This window comes from Bufo bufo, chromosome 5 (assembly GCF_905171765.1).
Source record: "Bufo bufo chromosome 5, aBufBuf1.1, whole genome shotgun sequence".
NCBI classification, from domain to species: Eukaryota; Metazoa; Chordata; class Amphibia; order Anura; family Bufonidae; genus Bufo; species Bufo bufo.
In genome coordinates, this window is record NC_053393.1 from 291131158 (window position 1) to 291151873 (window position 20716).

The window sequence follows — 20716 nt, forward strand, 5'->3', positions numbered from 1 at the left end:
CCCAGCCAGAGACTCTCACACTTATCCCGGTAATCATTGACCCGGATGCCTCCGAGTAGCGGTCCACCTCAGACATCACGTACTCCGCCTCCCCTTTCGAGGACACGAAAATGGTGACATCGTCAGCGTACGCTACTGTCCTCAGAGTGGCTTCCGGCGCCGCCGGATCCATCCCGACTCCCGCCAACGGTCCACGATTGACCCTCTTAAGAAAGGGATCAATCGCGAACACGTATAAAAGCGGGCTCAAAGGACAACCCTGGCGAACGCCAGACCCAACCTCAAAAGGACAGCCAGACCAACCGTTCACAAGCGGGAAACTCTCCGCCCCCGCATACAAGATCTTTAACCAATCGACAAACCCCCCCGGCAGGCCATACTTCAGAAGGACCGACCAGAGGTACTCGTGGTTCACCCGATCAAACGCCTTTGCTTGATCTAAGGACAGCATGTACCCCTTCCAGTGGCCTGCCCTACTCTGTTCCACTGCCTCTCGGACACCGAGGACAGCACTAAAAGTGCTGCGGCCTGGAACTGAGCAATGCTGAGCCACCGAAAGAAGTTGAGGCGCGAACTTCACCAGCCTGTTAAACAGTATCTTGGCCAGAATCTTTCTGTCCGTATTGAGAAGTGCTATGGGACGCCAGTTCTCAATACGGCTCGGATCTTTACCCTTTGATAGAAGGATCAGTGCTGACCTCCTCATTGACCGAGGCAGAGTGCCCGAGGATAGACTCTCATTGAATACCTCAGTCAAGAGGGGACATAAAGAGTCCTTAAAGGTCCTATAAAACTCGGATGTTAAGCCATCCGGGCCTGGCGACTTCTTCAGAGCTAACCCTTCCACCGCCAGGATAACTTCCTCCTTTCTGATCTCTTCTACCAAAACGTCAAAAGAGAGGTGAGCTTCTGACTCAGGGGTGATTTCAGCCAGGAAAGCCGACATCCTGTCCCGATCCAGATCCCTCTTCCCCAAGAGGCACGAGTAAAAGGATCTGACGACTTCCAGGATCCCTGATCTGGACCTGTTCAGAGACCCCGTACCATCAACCAGTCCTGTTATTAACTTACTCTTCACTGACATCTTACAGTTTCTGTAGGGGTCGGGCGAGCGGTACCTCCCGAAGTCCCTCTCAAAAACCAAAGATGCGTGTCTATCATACTGGCACCTCTTGAGCAAAGATTTCACCCTGGAGATATCCTCGCGGCTACCTCCAGTCGAGACCAGATCTTCGAGTTTCCTCCTCAGACTCTGATACAGGCGGTACCTGTCCAGAGACCTGAGGCTCGAGAGCTGGCGGAAGAACTTTGCAGCCCGGTCTTTGAATACCTCCCACCACTCTGACTTAGTGTCACAGCGATCCAACAAAGCTACCTGATTCTGAAGAAAGTCCTCAAAGGATTGTCTCACCTCTGCTTCCTCCAGGACTCCCGCATTCAGCTTCCAGTAACCTCTTCCCATTTGGGGGGATTCTGAAATATTCAGAGAAAACATAATCAGACAGTATTCAGAGAATTCCACCTCCACAACCCTTAAGGGCGAGAAGGTAGCTTCCTCCTTTAAAAAAAACCTGTCTATTCTAGACCTTATCCTATCTCCTCTATAATAAGTGAAACCCCCGTGGTCTGGGGTGTGCCTGATGTGGACATCCACCAGACGAGCCTCACTAGCTATGCTATTTAATGCTATACTGTCATAAGCCAGCCGGTCTCTGGTGCCTCCCCTATCTTGGGACCTTATGATGGTGTTAAAGTCCCCACCAAAAACCACTTGCCGGCTTGTAAAAAGGAAAGGCTTGATCCTCATAAAGAGACATTTCCTGTCCCACTTGGACTGGGGCCCATAGATATTAATTAGGCGCAGTTCCTGTCCCTTCATGAGGATATCCAAGATCAAACACCTCCCCATTTCCAGCTCAACCACCCGTCGGCATTCTACCGGTACGGTGAAAAGGACCGCCGCTCCGCTATACGGCTCAGCCGCAAGAGACCAGAAGGAGGGCCCAGATCTCCACTCCCTCTTTGCCTTGTGGATTTCTGCCAAGTTTGACAGTCTGGTCTCCTGCAAAAATAAAACGTCAGCTTCAACACGGCTGAAAAAATCAAAGGCTGCGTAGCGAGCCGCATCAGATTTAACGCTGGCGACATTAATGGTCGCTAGTGTGAGCTGAGTGGGTACCGCCATACTTGGTGTTTAAGCTGAATGTCCTCCATCCTTCCCACCCTTCCTACTCCTCCCGGGGCTATCCTCTAAGGCGGCACGACCTCTTTTGAGAGAGACGGTGGTGTCCATACCTTCTGTCACCACCGCTCCCTCTTGCGTACCGCCCCTGCCTTTCTCAGTTCCGGGAATCGAGTTTGCCTCCTCTTCTGAGGACCTTACATCCACACCAGAGAGGGGCACGGGGCCTCCTGGAAGCTCTCCCACCTTCGCCTCCGGTACCCCACTTCTTACCTCCTCCCCGGATGAAGAGGAGGCGGAGGTCTCATCCAAAGTGAGATACCGGTTGGAGAGCTCAAGAGGGGAGCCAGTTACGCCTTCCCTGGCTACTTTGGTCGGGCTCGTTCTCTTTTTTGAGTACCTTTTCCGTCTGTTGGTATAGGACCCAGTCTCACTACCCTCTGCTGCGCTTTCGTAGTGCGAAGACTGGGTCCCATCGGCTCGGTCTAGTCTCTTGATTTCCGCACTTAGCTCCCTGTCCCCTAGGGTCTCCGAACTACGGGAGTCAGCCACTTGGGGAGGGGCAGACATCACCTTATTGTGGTGGGGTTCCTTCCGCTCCCTCTCCGCCTGGCGTCTCTCCCTCCGCCTCTGCCGGGACTGACCGCTCTTGGTCTTCACTGACCCCTCAACTCGACTGTCTCCGCCAGCACCCGCCTCAGCCGAAGGGACCTCCCGGCCCACTCCTGCGTGAGCTCGGGCCGCATTAACCTCTGAGAGGGGACAACGACTAAATGGGTGTCCGAGCACACCACACAGGTTGCACCTAATCTCCTTGCAAGATGCGGCAAGGTGACCTGTCCCTCCACACAACGCGCACTTCTGCACTTGGCAGCTGGCGCTGAAGTGTGAAGGGCTGCCGCACTTGTGACAGAGCTTAGGCTACTTTCACACTAGCGTTCGGAGCGGATCCTTCTGATGTTTCATCAGACGGATCCGCTCCGATAATGCAGACGTTCGCATCCGTTCAGAACGGATGCGTCTGCAAGAAAACTTAGAAAATTTTCTAAGTGTGAAAGTTGTCTGAGCGGATCCGTTCAGACTTTACATTGAAAGTCAATGGGGAACGGATCCGCTTGAAGATTGAGCCATATTGTGTCATCTTCAAGCGGATCCGTCCCCATTGACTTACATTGTAAGTCTGGACGGATCCGCTCGCCTCCGCACGGCCAGACGGACACCCGAATGCTGCAAGCAGCGTTCAGGTGTCCGCTCACTGAGCGGAGCGGAGGCTGAACGCTGGCAGGCGGATGCATTCTCAGTGGATCCGCCTCCACTGAGAATGCATTGGGGCCAGACGGATGCGCTCGGGGCCGCTCGTGAGCCCCTTCAAACGGTGCGCACGAGCGGACACCCGAACGCTAGTGTGAAAGTAGCCTTAGGCTGCCCCCTGTAGAAAACAAGGATCCTATCCCGACCGATGAAGGTAGAGGATGGAATGTGGGAAACCGTACTTCCCAGACATTTCAACTTCACATTGAAAGTCCAGGCTCCCGACCAAATGCCAAATTCGTCCAGGTTTTTGGATGGTACACCCTGGACGTCACCGTACCTGCTAAGCCAGGTCAGAATATCAACGCAAGAAAGCGATTCGTTACGGGTCAAAACGGTCACTTTCTTGACGTTGTTGTGACGGATTATCGCCTGGGCGAAAAACCCCTTCCAATCCGGTAAGTTCTTCATCAGCTCATACCCGGACCAGAAAAGCTCTAGGCCCTCCGGCCGGGCAAAGCTGATGTCGAACTCCTTGGAACCATAGGGATGTATCAGGGCGAAGATGTCAACCACCCTGAAACCCATCCCAAGCAGGAGCTCCACCACCCTTTTCCTTGTAGGGCAGGCATCATTGCTTCTCCACTTGAGACAGACTACATTCCGTCTGGTCCCAGGGCCGGTTGTGGGCAGGGACCAGGTGGTCTCGCCCCCCCTTTCCTCTCGGAAAGCTCGCAGGCCGTGCCTTTCTATCCATAAGGATAAGTCCACTTTCTCACCCTCTACTATCATCGAACTCTCCCCCCTTTTGAGGGTCTCCAGGAGCCGCCGCTGCAAGTCACCAACCGCGACTCCCGGAAATGAGGAAGCCAACGAGGACAGCCCCTCCCCCCCCACGGCCGCAGCCACACTGGCATAACTTCTGCCAGGTGTTACGGCCGCAGGAGGGGCAACCGAACCGGCACTCCCCACTACATTACCTCCAGATGCCGCACCAGATCCCTCCGGAGGGCGGACACCAGGAGCCGCAGCCACCGCTTTTTCAGCGACGGTCCGCTGACCCCCAGCATCCACCCTGCCTTTGGGACCAGATGCAGCACCCCCACCAATACTACCACCAACACCCCGCTTGCACTCACCCCCTCCCCCTGCTGGGACAGCTGGTGCAGCAAATGTCACATCTTTAACACTTTTCTCATTATTTACATTCTTCATATTAATATGCTTGTTGCCACTGCCGTTGCTACTGGTCAAGCCCCCCCCTGCTGCCCTTACGACCTGGGCATTGGTAACTATACTCCTCCCCTCTCCAGCACTTAATTCAGCGCTGGAGGAGGAGGAGGGAACAGAGGGAGCGTGCCCAGCGGCAATATATGCCGCTAGATGTTCCGGCGCAATGATACCGGTTTTCCTAGAGGACCGGGGCGCGGACCCACCCTTTCCGGCGGCTCCAACTCCCGGTTTCTCAATGCATAAGCGCTTGCTTGCTGCGTCCGCGAAATCAACCGCGGCACTAGGAGCGCGCCCGGAAGCACGGCCCGGAACCCCCCCGGCCACGCCACCATGCGTGCCAACCGGAGGAAGCCCAGACGCGCCCCCGGACACGCCCCCAGCCGTGACCCCCACTGCCACATCGCCGCTCCCCGATCCCCGCCGCAAACCGACAGCAGGGACCGAGGGAGCATCATCATGGGTGGGAGGAACGGCGATCCCGTCACACCGCCCCAGCACCACCTTACACACCGGGGAGGCGGACAGGACCGCCTCTATCACGGGACCGGCCGGCCGCCATTACGAGAAAAGCCATCACTAGGCGCCATCTTTTCTTTTGCTGATGCCGCACCTGACATGGACTTTTCAGCCCCTGCCAGGTGCGGAACAAAAACATATCTGATTTCCTCTTTTTTTCCTTTTTCCTTTTCTTTTTTCTTTTTACTACCTCCGTCCTCCAGGAGATCACCCCCAAAAGCAAAGTTCTGGAATTCTACCGGAGATTCCAATGTACGGATTTGCTCCATGAGCCCTCCGCCACCACCACTGCTGTTCTCAAAGTCATCATCATTATCGTCTGTCTGGGGCAGCTCTGCTTGTTCAGCAGGAAGGCTGCTAAAGTCCCCTGGAACCGACATCTGAGAATCCAGGGGTGGTGCTGGCGCAGGCTCGGGAAGGGACGACCAGGGAGAGACAGCCATGCTGGACATGGGTAGCGCGCTGCCCTCTGCCTCCTCCCTGTTACCGTCACCCTCTTCCCCGCTGCTCCTTCCACACCGCTCCCCCCTTTCCTCCTTCATGGCTGCAAATCGATCCTCATTTAGCAGTTTTTCCTTAAAGGGACCACTCTTGTCTATTAAAGTTTCCCTTTTATTTTCAAACATGGCGATTTCTTTCTTCAGCTCCCTAACCCTCCTGGATATGGGGGGCCGCTTCTTACTAGACGAGACGTTCGCCTTCGCCCTCTGCACCTCGAGCTCCTGGCTCAGGATCCTGAGGTGCCGTCCCAGCTCCTTCACCTCGCGGAGGTGAAATGCCACGCGGGAGCTGTAGGTGGGGGTGGACTCTCCCTCCCGCCGGGACCCCCAACCTACCTGGGACGACACCTCATGACTTCCCGCGGGATGGCTTCCTCCTCCACGTGACTTCGGGTCCTCAGGGGGGACATCACTGCGTCCGGGTGTAGAAACCCCCTCGCCGCCATCACTCCTGGTCGGTCGCTGCGACCCTCTACTCCCCTCCGACCCACGCCGGGGAGCAGAGGCACTCTTGCGAGCTGACATGGCCACAGGTCCCCACCAACTCCCTAGGGAGCGGCAGGGCCCGGGCTGGGGAGAGGTGGTGAAAAACTCCCCACAAGCCTGGTTCCGCCCAGGGGATTCAGATGAAATAAAATCACCCTGGGCCTTGCTGCTTCTGGAGGTTCAGGAGCTCTAGACAGCCACACCCTTCCTCCTCTGCTGCTAGAGCTACACAGGAACTCTTTTTTATTTTATATAAAATTACAAAACTTTACATAAAAAATATATACAAAACACAAACAGAAAACTTAAACAAAAGACAGCATTCCAGCTGCCCCAGCCACATTCTCACACACTTTCATACCTACAACTACAAACCTACTAAACAACACACTATAATAAATAAAACTTACCTAGCCGGTTCGGTTATAATCCTAACCGAAAAACAACAGAGAAAAATGAAACTAAAGAAAAACAAAAAAGTCAAACTATAAACAAAACAAGGCTACTTCGCCATAAAATAAAATAACATTGGGCAACCTGCCCCAAAAGGAAAAACAATTATTATTATTTTTTTTTTTTTTTTTTTAATTTATATATTTTTTTTAAATATTTTAATATTATAATAACACTACACACAACTTAGCCTAACCTAAACTGTCCCTAGCCATTCCCTATTCTGATCTAAGACCCTCAGGGCTGACCTCCGCCTCATGTCCTCAGCATGTCCGCATAGTCCGAGGCCAGCCCCACCTCCACCACCCACATCCAGCCCACGCCCCATGTCCTCCCATGTCCGCTTAGTCCAGGACTGGATGCAGGCCCCCCCACACTTAAAAAAGTGCCCTCCCCTCTCCCTAACCCACCCAACCTAACTAACTTACCCCCACTTACCCTATCCTTAACATAACATAAGATAATTTATATATAATACCACACCAATAACATCACCATAACTCACACATAACCACTCCCGAAGGACCAAGTTCAGCCTTTGCAAGCCTTTCAAAAACCATATGCTTTATTTCAAAACAAAAACCTAGGGTGAGAGTATCAGCCCACCACCAGGAGGAGTACTACTAGACTACGGTACACTAAAAGCAAAGCCTCTCCAGAGGAGAGAGGCCCTACTGGTACCCAGTCTTTCGTACTCAAGAGAACGCACCTTCACCAGGTCCCCCAGAATGTTCCTACACACCTCATCCACTGGGAGGACTTTCTGCTTCGTTGAAACTAAACATCGTGCATTCCACGTGTAGAACCTAACCACTATGCTAACTAAAAAACATGTGCACAGGTCCCTTCTTCCCAGGTCTCTGAGCACTCCATAGGCCCACTCCGCGTAGGAGAGGCTGGCTAGCCTAGGCCATCCAATGGAAGCTCCCACCCGTTTGTACACCTCTGTATTAAAGGGACACTGAAGCAGGAAGTGCTCCATACTTTCCAGTATGGAGCCGCACTCCTCCCGGGGACAACCCCTTTCATCAGAGTTCCTGTACTTCAGATTGTCCCTTACATACAGCCTCCCGTGAAAGCAGCGCCAAGCCAAGTCCCAAAACTTCAAGGGGATCCTTGCAGAATTTAGCAACTGTAACCCCTTGTCTAGATCCCGGCTTGGGCAATCCCTGAGGGCCAGGGGCTTCTGGAAGTGGGACAACAAGACCCTCTCGTCAAGGGACCACCTTGACAGAGTCCTGATTTCCCCTACCTCCAAACCCCACCGGCGGATTACCTTCAAAATCGGGGTGACATAAGCCGGAAGATATCCGTGAGGCGTACGCAAGTCCTTCACTTGCCCTCCCGTCTCCCATTCCTGGAAGAAAGGCCGAAACCACCCCCGGCAGGAGACTACCCACGGAGAAGCCCTCTCCATCCAGAGGTTTGCCAGATTTACCTTAACAAATGTGTTTACAAGAAACACCACGGGGTTGACCATAGATAACCCCCCTAGTCTCCTCGTGCGGTAAGTCACCTCCCTCTTGATCAGGTTCAGTCTATTCCCCCATAAGAGCTGGAAGAACAGACTGTAAACCCGAGTCCAGAGAGGCTCTGGCAAGATACACACACTGCCCAAATAGATCAGCAAAGGGAGCAGAAAAGCTTTGATCAGGTGCACCCTTTCCCTGAGGGTCAAAGACCAGCCCTTCCACTGGTCGACCTTCTGAGCGGCGATCTTAAGCCTGTCGTCCCAATTTTGGGTGGGATAATCCCCATGGCCGAAATGGATGCCTAGGACTTTGGCTGACGACTGGGGCTCTGGGAGGGTGTCCGGGAGATCGAAAGCTGGATCGCCCCCTCCCAGCCAGAGACTCTCACACTTATCCCGGTTAATCATGGACCCGGATGCCTCCGAGTAGCGGTCCACCTCAGACATCACGTACTCCGCCTCCCCTTTCGAGGACACGAAAATGGTGACATCGTCAGCGTACGCTACTGTCCTCAGAGTGGCTTCCGGCGCCGCCGGATCCATCCTGACTCCCGGCAACGGTCCGCGATTGACCCTCTTAAGAAAGGGATCAATCGCGAACACGTATAAAAGCGGGCTCAAAGGACAACCCTGGCGAACGCCAGACCCAACCTCAAAAGGACAGCCAGACCAACCGTTCACAAGCGGGAAACTCTCCGCCCCCGCATACAAGATCTTTAACCAATTGACAAACCCCCCCGGCAGGCCATACTTCAGAAGGACCGACCAGAGGTACTCGTGGTTCACCTGATCAAACGCCTTTGCTTGATCTAAGGACAGCATGTACCCCTTCCAGTGGCCTGCCCTACTCTGTTCCACTGCCTCTCGGACACCGAGGACAGCACTAAAAGTGCTGCGGCCTGGAACTGAGCAATGCTGAGCCACCGAAAGAAGTTGAGGCGCGAACTTCACCAGCCTGTTAAACAGTATCTTGGCCAGAATCTTTCTGTCCGTATTGAGAAGTGCTATGGGACGCCAGTTCTCAATACGGCTCGGATCTTTACCCTTTGATAGAAGGATCAGTGCTGACCTCCTCATTGACCGAGGCAGAGTGCCCGAGGATAGACACTCATTGAATACCTCAGTCAAGAGGGGACATAAAGAGTCCTTAAAGGTCCTATAAAACTCGGATGTTAAGCCATCCGGGCCTGGCGAATTCTTCAGAGCTAACCCTTCCACCGCCAGGATAACTTCCTCCTTTCTGATCTCTTCTACCAAAACGTCAAAAGAGAGGTGAGCTTCTGACTCAGGGGTGATTTCAGCCAGGAAAGCCGACATCCTGTCCCGATCCAGATCCCTCTTCCCCAAGAGGCACGAGTAAAAGGATCTGACGACTTCCAGGATCCCTGATCTGGACCTGTTCAGAGACCCCGTACCATCAACCAGTCCTGTTATTAACTTACTCTTCACTGACATCTTACAGTTTCTGTAGGGGTCGGGCGAGCGGTACCTCGCGAAGACCCTCTCAAAAACCAAAGATGCGTGTCTATCATACTGGCACCTCTTGAGCAAAGATTTCACCCTGGAGATATCCTCGCGGCTACCTCCAGTCGAGACCAGATCTTCGAGTTTCCTCCTCAGACTCTGATACAGGCGGTACCTGTCCAGAGACCTGAGGCTCGAGAGCTGGCGGAAGAACTTTGCAGCCCGGTCTTTGAATACCTCCCACCACTCTGACTTAGTGTCACAGAGATCCAGCAAGGCTACCTGATTCTGAAGAAAGTCCTCAAAGGATTGTCTCACCTCTGCTTCCTCCAGGACTCCCGCATTCAGCTTCCAGTAACCTCTTCCCATTTGGGGGGATTCTGAAATATTCAGAGAAAACATAATCAGACAGTGATCAGAGAATTCCACCTCCACAACCCTTAAGGGCGAGAAGGTAGCTTCCTCCTTTAAAAAAAACCTGTCTATTCTCGACCTTATCCTATCTCCTCTATAATAAGTGAAACCCCCGTGGTCTGGGGTGTGCCTGATGTGGACATCCACCAGACGAGCCTCACTAGCTATGCTATTTAATGCTATACTGTCATAAGCCAGCCGGTCTCTGGTGCCTCCCCTATCTTGGGACCTTATGATGGTGTTAAAGTCCCCACCAAAAACCACTTGCCGGCTTGTAAAAAGGAAAGGCTTGATCCTCATAAAGAGACATTTCCTGTCCCACTTGGACTGGGGCCCATAGATATTAATTAGGCGCAGTTCCTGTCCCTTCATGAGGATATCCAAGATCAAACACCTCCCCATTTCCAGCTCAACCACCCGTCGGCATTCTACCGGTACGGTGAAAAGGACCGCCACTCCGCTATACGGCTCAGCCGCAAGAGACCAGAAGGAGGGCCCAGATCTCCACTCCCTCTTTGCCTTGTGGATTTCTGCCAAGTTTGACAGTCTGGTCTCCTGCAAAAATAAAACGTCAGCTTCAACACGGCTGAAAAAATCAAAGGCTGCGTAGCGAGCCGCATCAGATTTAACGCTGGCGACATTAATGGTCGCCATTGTGAGCTGAGTGGGTACCGCCATACTTGGTGTTTAAGCTGAATGTCCTCCATCCTTCCCACCCTTCCTACTCCTCCCGGGGCTATCCTCTAAGGCGGCGCGACCTCTTCTGAGAGAGACGGTGGTGTCCATGCCTTCTGCCTTTCTCATTTCCGGGAATCGAGTTTGCCTCCTCTTCTGGGGACCTTACATCCACACCAGAGAGGGGCACGGGGCCTCCTGGAAGCTCTCCCACCTTCGCCTCCGGTACCCCACTTCTTACCTCCTCCCCGGATGAAGATGAGGCGGAGGTCTCATCCAAAGTGAGATACCGGTTGGAGAGCTCAAGAGGGGAGCCAGTTACGCCTTCCCTGGCTACTTTGGTCGGGCTCGTTCTCTTTTTTGAGTACCGTTTCCGTCTATTGGTATAGACCCTCTGCTGCGCTTTCGTAGTGCGAAGACTGGGTCCCATCGGCTCGGTCTAGTCTCTTGATTTCCGCACTTAGCTCCCTGTCCCCTAGGGTCTCCGAACTACGGGAGTCAGCCACTTGGGGAGGGGCAGACATCACCCCATTGTGGTGGGGTTCCTTCTGCTCCCTCTCCGCCTGGCGTCTCTCCCTCCGCCTCTGCCGGGACGGACCGCTCTTGGTCTTCACTGACCCCTCAACTCGACTGTCTCCGCCAGCACCCGCCTCAGCCGAAGGCACCTCCCGGCCCACTCCTGCGTGAGCTCGGGCCGCATTAACCTCTGAGAGGGGACAACGACTAAATGGGTGTCCGAGCACACCACACAGGTTGCACCTAATCTCCTTGCAAGATGCGGCAAGGTGACCTGTCCCTCCACACAACGCGCACTTCTGCACTTGGCAGCTGGCGCTGAAGTGTGAAGGGCTGCCGCACTTGTGACAGAGCTTAGGCTGCCCCCTGTAGAAAACAAGAATCCTATCCCGACCGATGAAGGCAGAGGATGGAATGTGGGAAACCGTACTTCCCAGACATTTCAACTTCACATTGAAAGTCCAGCTCCCGACCAAATGCCAAATTCGTCCAGGTTTTTGGATGGTACACCCTGGACGTCACCGTACCTGCTAAGCCAGGTCAGAATATCAACGCAAGAAAGCGATTCGTTACGGGTCAAAACGGTCACTTTCTTGACGTTGTTCTGACGGGTTATCGCCTGGGCGAAAAACCCCTTCCAATCCGGTAAGTTCTTCACCAGCTCATACCCGGACCAGAAAAGCTCTAGGCCCTCCGGCCGGGCAAAGCTGATGTCGAACTCCTTGGAACCATAGGGATGTATCAGGGCGAAGATGTCAACCACCCTGAAACCCATCCCAAGCAGGAGCTCCACCACCCTTTTCCTTGTAGGGCAGGCATCATTGCTTCTCCACTTGAGACAGACTACATTCCGTCTGGTCCCAGGGCCGGTTGTGGGCAGGGACCAGGTGGTCTCGCCCCCCCTTTCCTCTCGGAAAGCTCGCAGGCCGTGCCTGTCTATCCATAAGGATAGGTCCACTTTCTCACCCTCTACTATCATCGAACTCTCCCCCCTTTTGAGGGTCTCCAGGAGCCGCCGCTGCAAGTCACCAACCGCGACTCCCGGAAATGAGGAAGCCAACGAGGACAGCCCCTCCCCCCCCACGGCCGCAGCCACACTGGCATAACTTCTGCCAGGTGTTACGGCCGCAGGAGGGGCAACCGAACCGGCACCCCCCACTACATTACTACCAGATGCCACACCGGATCCCTCCGGAGGGCGGACACCAGGAGCCGCGGCCACCGCTTTTTCAGCGACGGTCCGCCGACCCCCAGCATCCCTCCCCCCTTTGGGATCCGATGCAGCACCTCCACCAACACCACCACCACTAGCCTGCTTACATGCATCCTTTCTCCCAGCTGGGACAGCTGGTGCAACAAAGGTTACCATACCAACTATAGGCACACGGCCACTTTCACTGCCACCGGCCAAGCCCCCCTCTGCTGCCCCTAAGACCTGGGCATTGATAACTATATTCCTCCCCTCTCCAGCACTTAATTCAGCGCTGGAGGAGGAGGCAGAAACAGAGGGGGCGTGTCCAGTGGCAATGTATGCCGCCAGATACTCTGGCGCAATAATTCCCCTTCTGGCTGAGGATCGGGGCACGGATCCATCTTTTCCGGCCGCCCCAACTTCCGATTCTTTTGTGCGCTGGCGTTTATTCACCGCGCCCGCAACATCACAGGGGGGAGGAGGATCGCGCCCAGGAGCGCGCCCAGACACGCCCCCGGCACCATCCCCACTCACAGGAACAGCGCCTTTTTTTTCGGGAACGCCCCCGGACCCGCCCCCAGCCGCGCCCCCCACCGCCGCATCTCCGCTCCCCGATCCCCGCCGCAAACCGACAGCGGGGAACACGGGAGCATCATCATGGGTGGGAGGAACGGCGATCCCGTCGCACCGCCCCAGCACCACCTTACACACTGGGGCGGCGGGCAGGACCGCCTCTATCACGGGAGCAGGCTCCTGCACCAAGCCACTCCCCCCTCCCACAGGGGAGTGACCCGCAGTACCGGAGGCCCCCGAACCCGGGATGCCACTTGCTGGCGCCGCACCTGACACAGCCCCTGCCAGGTGCGGGACAAAAACAAGTTTGCTTTCAAATGCCTTTTTTCCTTCTTTTTTTTTTCCTTTTCCTTTTATTTTTCCTCCTCCGTCCTCTAGGAGCTCGTCCCCAAAAGCGAACCCTTGTAGCTCCACCGGAGACTCCAGCATCCGTATTTCCTCCATTAGCCCACCACCACCACCGCTGCCTTCAAAGTTATCATCATCATCATCCGAAGGGGGTAACGCCACTTGCTCAGCGGTAATACAGCTGTACCCCTCCGGCATTGACAGCTGAGAATTCAGAGGGGGAGCTGGTGCAGGCTCAGGCACCAGGACGACCGGGGAGTGACAGTTGCGCTGGGCGTAGATGACTCACCCAGCATACTGCCTTCCTCCTCCTCCCCGCTATCCCCCCCACACCGCCCCCCCCCCCTTTCCTCCATAGCAGAAAATCTTTCCTCATTTAATAGCTTCTCTTCAAAGGGGCCGCTCTCCGCAATTAAAGTGTTTGTCTTTTGCCTGAAAATGTCAATCTCATTTTTCAGTTCCTTTATCCTTAATGACACAGGGGGCCGCTTTTTACTAGACATAGTATTAGCCCTGGCCCTCTGCAGCCCAAGTTCCTGGCTCAGGATCTTGAGGTGCCGTCCCAGCTCCTTAATCTCACGGAGGTGAAACGCCACACGAGAGCTGTAGGTGGGGGTGGACTCTCCCTCCCGCCGGGACCCCCAACCTACCTGGGACGACACCTCTCCAGCCTCGGCAGTGCTTCCTCCCCTCTTTGCAGAGGTCCCAGGGCCTTTAGGGGGGCCTTGGCTGCCGCTACTTCGTCCACTCTTTTTCGCCTCCTCGCCTCCACCACTCTGCATCCGCATGCGGGATCCGCCGGATCATGTCCGGGAAGCAGAAGAAGTCCTCCTTGACGCCATGGCCACAGGACCCTGCCAGCTCCCTAGGGAGAGGCAGGGCCTGGGCTGGGGAGAAAGATGGTAGCTTCTCCCCACAAGCCTGGTTCCGCCCAGGGGATTAAGGTGGAAAGAAATCAGCCTGGGCCTTGCTGCTTCTGGAGGTTCAGGAGCTCTAGACAGCCACACCCTTCCTCCTCTGCTGCTAGAGCTACACTGGATTACCGCGGCTGCTGGCACCAGACTTGCCCTCCAATAGATCCTCGTTAAAGGATTTAAAGTGTACTCATTCCAATTACAGAGCCTCGAAAGAGTCCTGTATTGTTATTTTTCATCACTACCTCCCCGAGTCGGGAGTGGGTAATTTGCGCGCCTGCTGCCTTCCTTGGATGTGGTAGCCGTTTCTCAGGCTCCCTCTCCGGAATCGAACCCTGATTCCCCGTTACCCGTGGTCACCATGGTAGGCGCAGAAAGTACCATCGAAAGTTGATAGGGCAGACATCCGAATGGATCGTCGCCGTCACGGGGACGTGCGATCGGCCCGAGATTATCTAGAGTCACCAAAGCGGCCGGGGAGAGCAGCGGCGGGCGGGAATCGGGGAGGCCGAGACCACCCCCGCCCGCGGGCCCCGCCACGCCCGCGCCCCCGGATTGGTTTTGGTCTGATAAATGCACGCATCCCTGGGGGTCAGCGCTCGTCGGCATGTATTAGCTCTAGAATTACCACAGTAACGGTTGGAGCGATCAAAGGAACCATAACTGATTTAATGAGCCATTCGCAGTTTCACTGTACCGGCCGTACGTACTTACACGTGCATGGCTTAATCTTTGAGACAAGCATATGCTACTGGCAGGATCAACCAGGTAGGCGACGGAGCGAGGAGGGGCGGTTTCCCGGAGAAACCCGCGCCCCCCGGTGCGGAGAGGGAGGAGGAGGCGGACAGAAAGATCCGGAGTCTGACCGAACGCCCCTGAAGGGCCGAGCGCGGCCCTCTTCCTCCCCCTTCCTAGCCGCTGAGAGCAGAGGAGCAGACGAGGGCGGTGGGGGTGAGAGGGAAGGAGGTGTATCTGGAGGACGAGGAGAAAAAGCCCCCAGGGCCGAGGCCCGGGGACGGGTCGCCTGCCTCTCGGGCTCCTTGTCTACCCGCTTCAACCCTGTAGTCTCTCTTCTCTGGCAAAAACTCAGGGCTATGCGGCGCGGGTGAACCCTGCCTGGTGGCGCGGGTTCACCCCGCCGTGGGGGTCGCCAAAGAGTGGGGCCCGACAGCAGAGAAGGGCACGCAGCCGCCGCGCTGGGGAGACGCCGCGGGGACGACCGGGGTTTACTGGGGAGCGGCAGAGGGCAGACACCCCACGCTTCCCTTAGGCCCGAAACAAATCGGGTGACTGGGGAGCGGCGGAGGGCGTACGACCCAAGCGTCCCTTAGGCCAGGGAGGTCCTCCCGCAGCGAGACAGCGCGACTTCGGGCGCCTTTTCTCTGGAAGTACGGGCGTACGGGTGTCGACCGCAGAGAAGACGCGCAGCCGCCGAGCGGAGGGCGCCGCGGGAACGGAACGGCCCGCCCGGTTACTGGGGAGCGGCAGAGGGCAGACACCCCTCGCATCCCTTAGGCCCGAAATAAATCAGGTCGCTGGGGAGCGGCGGAGGGCGTACGAACCCGCGCGTCCCTTAGGCCCAGGAGGCTGTCCTCCCGCAGTGAGACCGCAAGACTTCAAACGTGTTTCTTCTGCCCGTTCGGGTGTCGATCGCAGAGAAGACGTGCCTCCGCCGCACGGGGAACGCCGCGGGGACGGAACGAACCCGGGTTACTGGGGAGTGACAGAGGGCAGACACCACCTACGCGTCCCTTAGGCCCGAAACAAATCGGGTGACTGGGGAGCGGCGGAGGGCATACGACCCACGCATCCCTTAGGCCCGGGAAGGCCCAACCCGTGGCAAGACCGCACGGTTTCAAACACATTTTCCTGCCCGTTCGGGTGTTTGGGTGTCGACCGCGGAGAAGATGTGCCGCCGCACAGGGCGCACCGCAGGGACGGAACGACTCGGGTTACTGGGGAGAGGCAGAGGGCAGACACCCCACGCATCCCTTAGGCCCGAAACTAATCGGGTCGCTGGGGAGCGGCGGAGGGCATACGACCCACGCGTCCCTTAGGCCCGGGAGGTCCTCCCGCGGTGAGACCGCGCGATTACAGACGCCTATTTTCTGCCCGTTCGGAGCGAGCTCGACAGGACAGCCAGAGGGGTTCCCCCCAAGCAATCCACCCTCGGCAGCAGGAGCTGGGCGAGGGGGTCGAACGGATGAGGGGACCGCCACGAGCGCCGCGACACACAGCGTCGAACCCGGGCTAGAAGGGAGAGGGGACACACTCGCCATATGCCGGCACGGACTCCAAAGTCCGGCCGAGCGAGGGTCCCTACCCGCCGGGTCACGACAAGCCAAATTGATCAAGGGTGGAGAAAGCAGGGGAAGGAGTGGGGGACTCCTGCCCAGGCCCCTGGAACTGCCGGTGGGATGCGCCCACCCAGTTCGCTCCCCTGGGCCTCTCTACCTTCTTCTGGGAGGTGTTGGAAAGGGGGGCCCCCTTTCGTGTCACATGCCGCTGAGACCCAGGGGTGTCGAGCCGTCATGCCCAGGCTCTGGAACTGCTGTCGGTATGCGACGGCCAGGTTCGATCTCATAGCTGGTTCTCTCGCTCAAACCAACAAAGTCTATCTTTCTACCTTCTCTTGCCGGCGGGAGGAGTGTGCGACTCCTGCCCAGGCCCCTCGAACTGCCGGTGGGATGCGCCCACCCAGTTCGCTCCCCTGGGCCTCTCTACCTTCTTCCGGGAGGTGTTGGAAAGGGGGGCCCCCTTTCGTGTCACATGCCGCTGAGACCCAGGGGTGTCGAGCCGTCATGCCCAGGCTCTGGAACTGCTGTCGGTATGCGACGGCCAGGTTCGATCTCATAGCTGGTTCTCTCGCTCAAACCAACAAAGTCTATCTTTCTACCTTCTCTTGCCGGCGGGGGGAGTGTGCGACTCCTGCCCAGGCCCCTCGAACTGCCGGTGGGATGCGCCCACCCAGTTCGCTTCCCTGGGCCTCTCTACCTTCTTCCGGGAGGTGTTGGAAAGGGGGGCCCCCTTTCGTGTCACATGCCGCTGAGACCCAGGGGTGTCGAGCCGTCATGCCCAGGCTCTGGAACTGCTGTCGGTATGCGACGGCCAGGTTCGATCTCATAGCTGGTTCTCTCGCTCAAACCAACAAAGTCTATCTTTCTACCTTCTCTTGCCGGCGGGAGGAGAGGGGGGTCTCGTGCCCGGGCCCCATGGGACTGCCGGGGGTGGGGGGGGGACAAACCACCGGGTTTACTCTCCACGGTCGCCCGCTTCCGAATAGCAAGCCCCCTTTACCCTTTTGGCGGAGAAAGGGCCGGGGTGGGGGACTCCTGCCCGGGCCCCTGGAACTGCTGGCAGGATGCGCCCCTCGACTCCATCCCCTTGTCATGGTCCTCTCTCTCTCTCCAAGAAAAATGACAAAGTCCACACGCTTCTATGTACCGGCGGGAGGAGTGGGCGACTCCTACCCAGGCCCCTGGAACTGCTGGCGGGATGCGCCCCTCGACTCCATCCCCTTGTCATGGTCCTCTCTCTCTCTCTCTCTCCAAAGAAAATGACAAAGTCCACACGCTTCTCTGTGCCGGCTGGAGGAGTGGGCGACTCCTACCCAGGCCCCTGGAACTGCTGGTGGGATGTGACCACACAGTTCACCCCCCCTGGAGCCTCTCTACCTTCTTCTCTAGGAAGCAGAGACTTGAAGGGCTTGTAGAGGGGGACTTGTGCTCAGAGCGCCGCGACACACAGCGTCGAACCCGGGCTAGAAGGGAGAGGGGACACGCTCGCCGTATGCCGGCACGGACTCCAAAGTCCGGCCGAGCGAGGGTCCCTACACGCCGGGTCGCGACATGCCAAATCGATCTAGGGTGGGTGGAGGAGGTCCGCACAGACAACAGGATCCGAGGGTGGAGAAAGCAGGGGGAGGAGTGGGGGACTCCTACCCAGGCCCCTGGAACTGCTGGTGGGACGTGAACACACTGTTCACCCCCTGGAGCCTCTCTACCTTCTTCTAGGCCCCCCTTCGGGGCTAGGGAGCCGAGACTTGCAGGGCTGGTAGAGGGGGACTTGGGCTCCGAGAGGAGACCACCAGCTTCTCTGTACCACCTTCCCTCCGGGAATAGCAGAGAGGGAAATTCAGAAATTCTTACCCGCCTACGGTGCTCCTTTCCTGGGCAGACATTTCCAAAAATCCCCCCTGAATCTGTGGAAGTCTTGCCTCCCAGCCGACACCTCGGATGTCATGGAACTGATGGTGGGATCAAAACACCCTGCACACCCCCCAGGGTTTTTCTACCTTCTTCCGGGAGGTGTTGGAATGGGGGGCCCCCTTTCGTGTCACATGCCGCTGAGACCCAGGGGTGTCGAGCCGTCCTGCCCAGGCTCTGGAACTGCTGTCGGTATGAGACGACCAAGTTCACTCTCATAGCTGGTTCTCTTTCTCAAAACCTCAAAACGGACACCCCTATGGAAGTTCAGCCCAGCGGCCCCCTCTCAAGCTAGGGGTCCCAGACTTGGAGGGCTGGTAGAGGGGGACTTGGGCTCCAAGAGGACACCTCCAGCTTGTCTGTACCACCTTCCCTCCGGAAATGGCAGAGGGACAAAGTCGGATTATGTTACCCGATTTGACTTCCATAAGCCTGGGGACGTTTTTCACAAAGTCCCTCTCCTTTATGGAAGTTCAGCCCAGCGGCTTCCCTTGGAGCTAGGAAGCCGAGACTTGCAGGGATGGTAGAGGGGGACTTGGGCTCCAAGAGGAGACCTCCAGCTTGTTTGTACCACCTTCCCTCCGGAACTGGCAGAGGGACAAAGTCGGACATTGTTACCCGATTTGACTTCCATAAGCCTGGGGACGTTTTTCACAAAGTCCCCCTCCTTCACGGAAGTTCAGCCCAGCGGCTTCCATTGGAGCTAGGGATCCCAGATTTGCAGGGCTGGTAGAGGGGGACTTGGGCTCCGAGAGGAGACCTCCAGCTTGTCTGTACCACCTTCCCTCCAGAACTGGCAGAGGGACAAAGTCGGACATTGTTACCCGATTTGACTTCCATAAGCCTGGGGACGTTTTTCACAAAGTCCCCCTCCTTCATGGAGGTTGCCCCCAGCGGCTTCCCTTGGAGCTAGGGAGCCGAGACTTGCAGGGCTGGTAGAAGGGGACTTGGGCTCCAAGAGGAGACCTCCAGCTTGTCTGTACCACCTTCCCTCCAGAACTGGCAGAGGGACAAAGTCGGACATTGTTACCCGATTTGACTTCCATAAGCCTGGGGACGTTTTTCACAAAGTCCCCCTCCTTCATGAAAGTTCAGCCCAGCGGCCCCCTCTCAAGCTAGGGATCCCAGACTTGGAGGGCTGGTAGAGGGGGACTTGGGCTCCGAGAGAAAACCTCCAGCTTGTCTGTACCACCTTCCCTCCTGGAATGGCAGAGGGGGGAAATCAGAAATTCTTACCCGCCTACGGTGCTCCTTTCCTGGGTAGACATTTCCAAAAAACCCCCTGAATCTGTGGAAGTCTTGCCTCCCAACCGACACCTCGGATGTCATGGAACTGATGGTGGGATCAAATCACCCTGTCCACCCCCCAGGGTCTCTCTACCTTCTTCCGGGAGGTGTTGGAAAGGGGGGCCCCCTTTCGTGTCACATGCCTCTGAGGCCCAGGGGTGTCGAGCCGTCCTGCCCAGGCTCTGGAACTGCTGTCGGTATGAGACGACCAGGTTCACTCTCATAGCTGGTTCTCTTTCTCAAAACCTCAAAACGGACACCCCTATGGAAGTTCAGCCCAGCGGCCCCCTCTCAAGCTAGGGATCCCAGACTTGCAGGGATGGTAGAGGGGGACTTGGGCTCCAAGAGGAGACCTCCAGCTTGTTTGTACCACCTTCCCTCCGGAAATGGCAGAGGGACAAAGTCGGACATTGTTACCTGATTTGACTTCCATAAGCCTGGGGACGTTTTTCACAAAGTCCCCCTCCTTCATGGAGGTTCAGCCCAGCGGCTTCCATTGGAGCTAGGGATCCCAGACTTGCAGGGATGGTAGAGGGGGACTTGGGCTCCAAGAGGAGCCCTCCAGCTTGTTTGTACCACCTTCCCTCCGGAACTGGCAAAGGGAAAAAATCGGATTACTTTACCCGATTTGACTTCCATAAGCCTGGGGACGTTTTTCACAAAGTCCCCCTCCTTCATGGAAGTTCAGCCCAGCGACTTCCATTGAAGCTAGGGATCCCAGACTTGCAGGGATGGTAGAGGGGGACTTGGGCTCCGAGAGGAGACCTCCAGCTTGTCTGTACCACCTTCCCTCCGGGAATGGCAGAGGGACAAATTCGGATTATGTTACCCGATTTGACTTCCATAAGCCTGGGGACGTTTTTCACAAAGTCCCCCTCCTTCATGGAAGTTCAGCCCAGCGGCTTCCCTTGGAGCTAGGGATCCCAGACTTGCAGGGATGGTAGAGGGGGACTTGGGCTCCAAGAGGAGACCTCCAGCTTGTCTGTACGATCTTCCCTCCGGAACTGGCAGAGGGACAAAGTCGGACATTGTTACC

The 20716-nt window shown here is 56.4% G+C and overlaps 1 long non-coding RNA gene across 1 annotated transcript in view; it reads left to right on the forward strand.

The window, feature by feature from the left end:
• LOC121002147 overlaps window positions 1-14960 on the forward strand; it is a 19246-nt gene extending 4286 nt beyond the window's left edge. The window contains exon 3 of the long non-coding RNA XR_005779230.1: window positions 14834-14960. This is a non-coding gene — a long non-coding RNA (uncharacterized LOC121002147). The remainder of the gene's footprint in view (window positions 1-14833) is intronic.
• Window positions 14961-20716: the final 5756 nt, after the last annotated feature.